Genomic DNA, 6,953 nt, shown 5'->3' with positions numbered 1-6,953 from the left:
TCAAGGGTTTTTATTAAGAAAGGGTGCTGTATTTTGTCAAATGCTTTTTCTGCATCTATCGACAGGATCATATGTTTTTTCATCCTTCTTTTGTTAATGTGATGAATCACATTGATGGAGTTGTGAATATTAAACCAGTCCTGTAACCCAGAAATGAATCCCACTTGATCATGATGGATAATTCTTTTTATATGCTGTTGAATTCGATTTGCTAGTATCTTGTTGTGTATTTTTGCATCTGTATTCATTAAGGATATTGGTCTGTAGTTCTCTTTTTTGGCTGGGTCTCTGTCTGGTTTGGGTATCAAGGTGATGCTGGCTTCATAGAATGAGTTTGGAAGTTTTCCTTCTATTTCTATTTTTTGGAATAGTTTGAGAAGAATGGGTCTGAGCTCTGCTTTAAATGTCTGGTAGAATTCCCCTGGGAAGCCATCTGGCCCTGGGCTCTTATTCGTTGGGAGACTTTTGATAACAGATTCGATTTCTTCACTGGTTACTGGTCTATTCATGCTTTCTATCTCTTCCCATTTGAATTTTGGCAGTGCATGTGCATTTAGGAATTTGTCCATTTCTTCTGTGTTGTCCAGTTTGTTGGCATATAATTTTCCATAGTAATCTCTGATGATTGTTTGCATTTCTAAGGGATTGGTTGTAATAGATCCATTCTCATTCATGATTTTGTCTATCTGGGTGCTCTCTCTTTTCTTTCTGAGGAGCCGGCCTAGAGGTTTATTGATTTTGTTTATTTTTTCAAAGAACCAACTCTTGGTTTCATTGATCTGCTTGACTGTTTTTTTGGATTCTATATTGTTTATTTCTGCCCTGATCTTTATGATTTCTTTTCTTCTGCTGGGTTTGGGGCTCTTGCTGCTTCCCTTCTAGTTCCAGTAGGTGCTCTTAAATTTTGAATTTGTGCTTTTTCTGGTTTGTTGAGATTGGCCTGGATTGCAATATACTTTCCTCTTAGGATGGCCTTTGCTGTGTCCCAGAGATTTTGGATTGTTGTATTTTCATTTTCATTGGTTTCCATATATTTTTTAATTTCTTCTCCAATTGCCTGATTAACGCAATCATTCTTCAGTAGGGTGGTTTTTAACCTCCACATTTTTGGAGGTTTTCCAGATTTTTTCCTGTGGTTAATTTCAAGTTTCATAGCATTGTGATCTGAAAGTGTGCATGCTATGATCTCTATTCATTTATACTTATGGAGGGCTGCTTTATGCCCCAGTATGTGATCTATCTTGGAGAATATGCCATGTGCCCTCGAAAAGAAGGTGAATTTCCTATCTTCAGGATGCAGATTTCTAAATATATCTATCAGTTCTATCTGTTCCAATGTGTCGTTCAGATCCATTGTTTCCTTAGTGATTTTCTGTCTGGTTGATCTATCCATTGCTGTCAGTGGAGTATTAAAGTCCCCTGCAATTAGCACATTTTTGTCAATAAGACTGTTTCTTTCTGTGATTAATTGTTTTATGTATTTGGGCGCTCCCACATAGTAATTTATAATTAAATAGATATTTATAATTGTTAGCTCTTCCTGATGAAGAGATCCTGGAAAGAGAGAACTTTAAGCAGGATTCATGCCCAGCACAGGACCTGATATGGGGTTCAAGCTTGTGACTGTGAGATCATGATCTGGCCACCAAAATCAAGGGGCAGACGCATAACCAATTGAGACACCCAGGTACCCATATAATAATTTTGTCTCCATTGGCTCTTACAGAGCCTTACCACAGTTGATAATGGTTGTTGGGGATTTATTCTTGCCTAGTATCTGAGTGAAATGATAAAGTCTACTAACAAAATATACAACAGAGAATTGATTGTATCACTGATGGTTGCATTAGGCTATTTTCCCAAGTACAGCAGTTCTATATTTGCAGGAAAAAGCTGATCATACATTGGCAGCCGTTAGTAACTTATTACTCCTGAAAGTTGTACACAGTGAACCAAATTATCTCAATAATAATCCCAATAGCTCCTATGTCTCTTGAGCCAGAGATTCAAATAATTCACTTAAGCTCTTTGGAGTTGCCTTTTTATTTGTACTGGTAGGAAATTTACAAAAGAGAAAAGTCATTCTGCTTTTGTGCAGTTTCACATGAGTTCACTTCAAGGTTCTCAACAAAGCGCTAAGAGAAGCATCATTCTATCAATAGATCACTGCTATCATTTTAGCCAATAAGAATGCTACTCAGAGATACCTGATGAATAATAAAACATGAGTGTTACATATCATTTGAGCTACAAAGGGCTGTAGCAATACTGTCTCTCAATTTGCGAGTTGTGGAAACTTGAAAACAGAGAAGTTAGGTAGATGTTTGATAGTTCCATAGTTTATTACTGAAATAAGCATTATAGATAGAAAATGAGCTCAATTCTTCTTATTTTTGTCCAAGTGACAAACATAGTAGCATAAACCTATAAAAGACTTTACTCCAAATTTTTATGGCAGCAGGACCTCATTAATGATTAGAGAATTATTAAGTAGAATACTTAATCATTTTGGATAGTATCATTTTTTTTAACATACATAAAATAATTTCTATAATTTAGGCAAGTACGGTCAGTGAAATCATGTTTACATTGATTTCTCCCTAATCACCCAAGGTGTGAAGTGGAAAAATATTTTTATAGTCAATCACCTGAGGTTTATAAGGCTAATTCTATCAGACTAATTACTTTCTAAAAAATATCTATAAACTGTTTCTATATCATCAACATGTCCCAGAAAATTAGAATTATCTCATTGAAGATTTTTGTAGTCTGTTAATTAAAAAACATTCTTTGTGTGTGTGTGCATGTGTTTCCTTAAATCACTGAGGCAGAACAGAATCGTATAATGATTTAGAAAAAATAGTATGATGTAGAGACAAAACTGGTTTTAAATCTTGCCATATGCTTTTTGCATGACTTTGGGAAAGTTCCTTAATTTATCTGAGTCAATTCAATAGTCTAAAGGAGTTTCATACAGTTTTTAACTCACAGGATTATTGTGAAAATTAAATAAATTAATACTATTAAACTGCTCAACACAGTGCCTGGTACATCATTAACATGTGGTGAATGTTAACTAGAATCATTACTACAAAAATCATAACACCAACAACCTCAGAATTACCTAGTGATAAACTTATAAATACAGAGCTCAACTTACATCCCAAACTCAACTGAAGGATGTATGTCTCAATAGTATACAGTTGTAGGTTACCCCCAAAGTCATTTAAAATCTATAATTATTTCTTTTTATAGATATGAAGATTCATTTAATTCATTGTATCATAAACATGAGCTCTCTTCTATAAAATCATCCTCAATAATTATTAGAAGATGTCAACTCATTTGGGCTGCCATAACAGAATAATACCATGGACTGAATGTATTATACGCAATAGAAAATCATTTCCCATAGTTGTGGAGGCTGGGAAGTCCAAGATCAAGGGCTGGCAGGTTTGTGCCCTGGTGGAGATAGCTTCCTGGATGGCTGTCCTTTCACAGTGCCCTCCAGTGGTAGAAGGATCAAAGGAGTTTCTTGAGCCTCTTTTATTAGGATAACAGATAATTATAATAATGTAAGAATCACATGAATGAGGGTTCTACCTTCATCACCTTTACCAGCTCTCTAAAGCCCTACCTCCTAACATCATCGCCATAGAAGTTAGGATTTCAACATATGAATTTCAAGAAGACACAAACACTCAGACCACAGCAGAAATGTAATAAAAATGTTGTGCCCTTGGTGGATGAAAGAAGAACTTTGTGTCAGAGTACTCATTGGAAGGGAAAAGAGACCCCAGAGATGGCAAGAAGTATAGGACTTCCTCCCTGGCAGGGGGCCAACCCTGGCCATTCACATTCATAACTCTCATATCCCCATCGCAAACACTCTGAATTCAATGGATAAAAGTCCCCTAAACCTCTACTGGCTCATATTTCCTCCTAGAATCCTAGACCCATAAACCTTTCATGATCTCTTCTCCATTTTTCTACCCCTTTCCAAGATTGAAGAAAGTATTTCTTTAGTCTGAATAGTGGTGTGAGAGGTTTAATACAGGTTTGTGGAAAGGCCTTTGGCCCCTCTCATGTTTTCTCCACAGGGCTGTGTAGTCCCTGGTCTCTAAATATTTAAACATTTCCAAGTTAAAAAAGCTTACCAGGTTTTTTATGATTTGTATCGTTATATTCCTTTTCCAAGATAAGGAGCACAGAACAGATCATCTTCTGAAAAGGGAGTGGAAATGAAGGAGGGAGAAGGAATCATAAAAAATGATTAATGTAAAAGTAATATTCAACCACAAAAAGTGTTATTAACAGCTATCTTTGCATTAAGTAAAGTACGTAGCAACTATTCCAAAATGTTCAAAGGTCCACAGCTGCTGAAGTTTCCTTGATGAACCTGGACACCAGGCAGCTGTGTGGGCCTCAGATAGCCAGGAATCATTTTCTCATCCCTCCTCTTTTCCCTTCTTCCATCTCCACTTCCAGGCTTTCTCTGGTATCCTCTCCCTTAGGGGCACTTGGCATCACAGTGATTTAAAACAAAACAAAACAAAAAGGTAGAAGTTCCAAAAACAAAAACAGAAACAAAATCTATAGTAGCATTCTTTGGGAAAAATAATAAAGGGGCACCTGGGGGGTTCAGTCAGTTAATTGGTAATTGTCTGACTTCAGCTCAGGTCATGATCTCATGGTTCATGGGTTTGAGTCCTGTGTCGGGCTCTGTGCTGACAGTTCAGAGCCTGGAGCCTGTTTTGGTTTCTGTGTCTTCCTCTCTCTCTGCCCCTCTCCTGCTCACGCTTTGTGCCCCACTCTCAAGAATAAATAAACATTAAAAAATATATTAAAAAATAAGTTGGGAACTTTCAAAGCAGTCATTCACCTGATAAGTGACATGACTGGCATTCCTAGGTAGACCTTTCTGTCCTGGAATCCCACACTTAGGAGGCAATGGTGTGCTTCCACTCACCAACACTCACCATTTCATAGGTTTGCTTAACTGTTCCTGCCTCCAGAAGCACTTTGACAATGTCTGTGGGTCACAGCTCTCAAGTCTAATAAGCCAGGTGAAGTCTCCTGACAGCTTCCAGAACAGCTACATGTCCACAGTGCAGGCAACTTGGTGTTCTTCTCACAGTCTTGTCGTACAGAGTGGTATCCACACCTCTGTTCTGGCTTCTTCCTTCAAGGCAGTTGGGTCACATATCCTATTCCAGAGTGTGTGTTCGTGTGTGTGTGTGTGTGTACATGTGCATGTGGGCGAATGCCCACATGGATTCAGAAAGCAGTTGGCAAACAGAAAAGATACTGATTGGCGGGTAGTCGTGATCAATGGCTGAAATCGGATGATCTGGCATCAAACAAATCTCATCTGCCATGTCTCTCTTTTACATCCCTGTTATTGCTACTTGTGTCTTCTTATACTGTTTTGGCATTCTGCTGATTTCCTTGTGTCACTTTGCTCTAAATTAAGATGTATTGGAAAAAATTGGAAGCTATTATATTACAAATTCAATTGCTGATATTTTCTTCCTTTGACAAATCTCGATTTGCTTTCCAACCCCGTCACATATGTTCTAGTTTATTTTATCTGTCCATTTTCTCACTTTAAAATGAACTATAGTCTTTTTTCCATCAAAGTATTGATTTTTCTTTTAAAAAGAACTCTCTGTTCCAGTATCCCTCCTGATCAATTCAGGCCATTTTGCATGAGAGTTTTGTCCTTTTTCTTACCACACAAAACGCCTTTGTTTTTTATTTCATTTTCATCTATATGTCATTCGTGGAGCATTTAATTATATCCCCAGAGTTTATTTTGAAAGGTGTTGGTTTGCTTTAAAAAAAAAGGCCACTTGACAATTTCAATTTCTTGTTTTGATGTGAGATTGTGTTCATGTATTAGACACATATTTGGTGTACCAAACATCACAGATAGTGCTGAGGTTAAAATAATAATAATTATTAATTAAAGTGAAAGGAAATAATGAACATTATTATAAGTAATATATATATTGTCACCAATGCTAGGCAGTACACAAAAGGGCTTTATGATTTTTAAAATAATAAAATAGACATTTATTGAGTGTTTATGCCCTAGGGAATTTCCATGTGGTTGGCATGAGTATCATATATCATTCTCAGAAACACCCTATGATGTAGGTACTGTGATTATTTCCATTTTCAGATGAGATGCTAAGGCACGGAAGAAACTAAATGAATGATCACAGCTGGTAAAGGACAGAGCCAGGTTTCCAAGCCTCTTCACCACTATGCTTTTCTGTAGGTATTGTTATTATTGTCGTCATATATTTTTTGCTTTACTATATAAAAAGCAAATAAGAGACCAAAATACACCGAAGGGAAACACTTAGATTCCCATTTACCTATAGAGTTTACCTAGAAAGTTCAAATCCATCTTCCCACAGAATCTACTTGACTAGTTATGACCATAAAAATAAAAAAAAAATTGAAAATTTTTAGGTTATCACAGCAACAAGTTTTTGGACAAGCAGCTGTACTGGAGGACTCAAAGAGAAGTAAGAGGCTCAGTTTTCACCCATCTCCACCACTAATTGTTCCTTATGGAGGTATCTTTATTATTCTTTAATAATGCTTGGTTTTGTAAGTTCTTCCTGTCTTATATCTTACACTATGCTCGGTACAAAGACCACTATAATGATTATGACTTTGTAACCTGTCCTGGTTAACATTTAAAAAAAAAATTTTTTTATAAACATGTTTTATTTGTTTTGCATATACCATCAAAACTGAAACTACTGTCTGTCATTTCCCTAAAATAGGGAAATCAATCTAAAACACATACTGGTGCTTTTCAAAAGATAGCAATTTAAAAGGGTGGTAGCAGCAGGCATTTCATATCTTTCTCTTTTAAAAACCTTCAGGCTGCAGGAAAAACATGTGACCAAGAGTGTTATGATTATCCATTAGGTATT

General features: G+C 36.4%; 1 pseudogene; it reads left to right on the top strand.

Annotated features, from left to right (window-relative positions):
- The window catches only part of LOC115281592, a 19,130-nt pseudogene that overhangs the window by 8,893 nt on the left and 3,284 nt on the right, over positions 1-6,953 (top strand).

The sequence above is a fragment of the Suricata suricatta genome, chromosome 17, assembly GCF_006229205.1.
Source record: "Suricata suricatta isolate VVHF042 chromosome 17, meerkat_22Aug2017_6uvM2_HiC, whole genome shotgun sequence".
Lineage (NCBI taxonomy): Eukaryota > Metazoa > Chordata > Mammalia > Carnivora > Herpestidae > Suricata > Suricata suricatta.
Note: the sequence above shows the minus strand (reverse complement) of the source record. Positions and strands in the feature narration are given on the sequence as shown.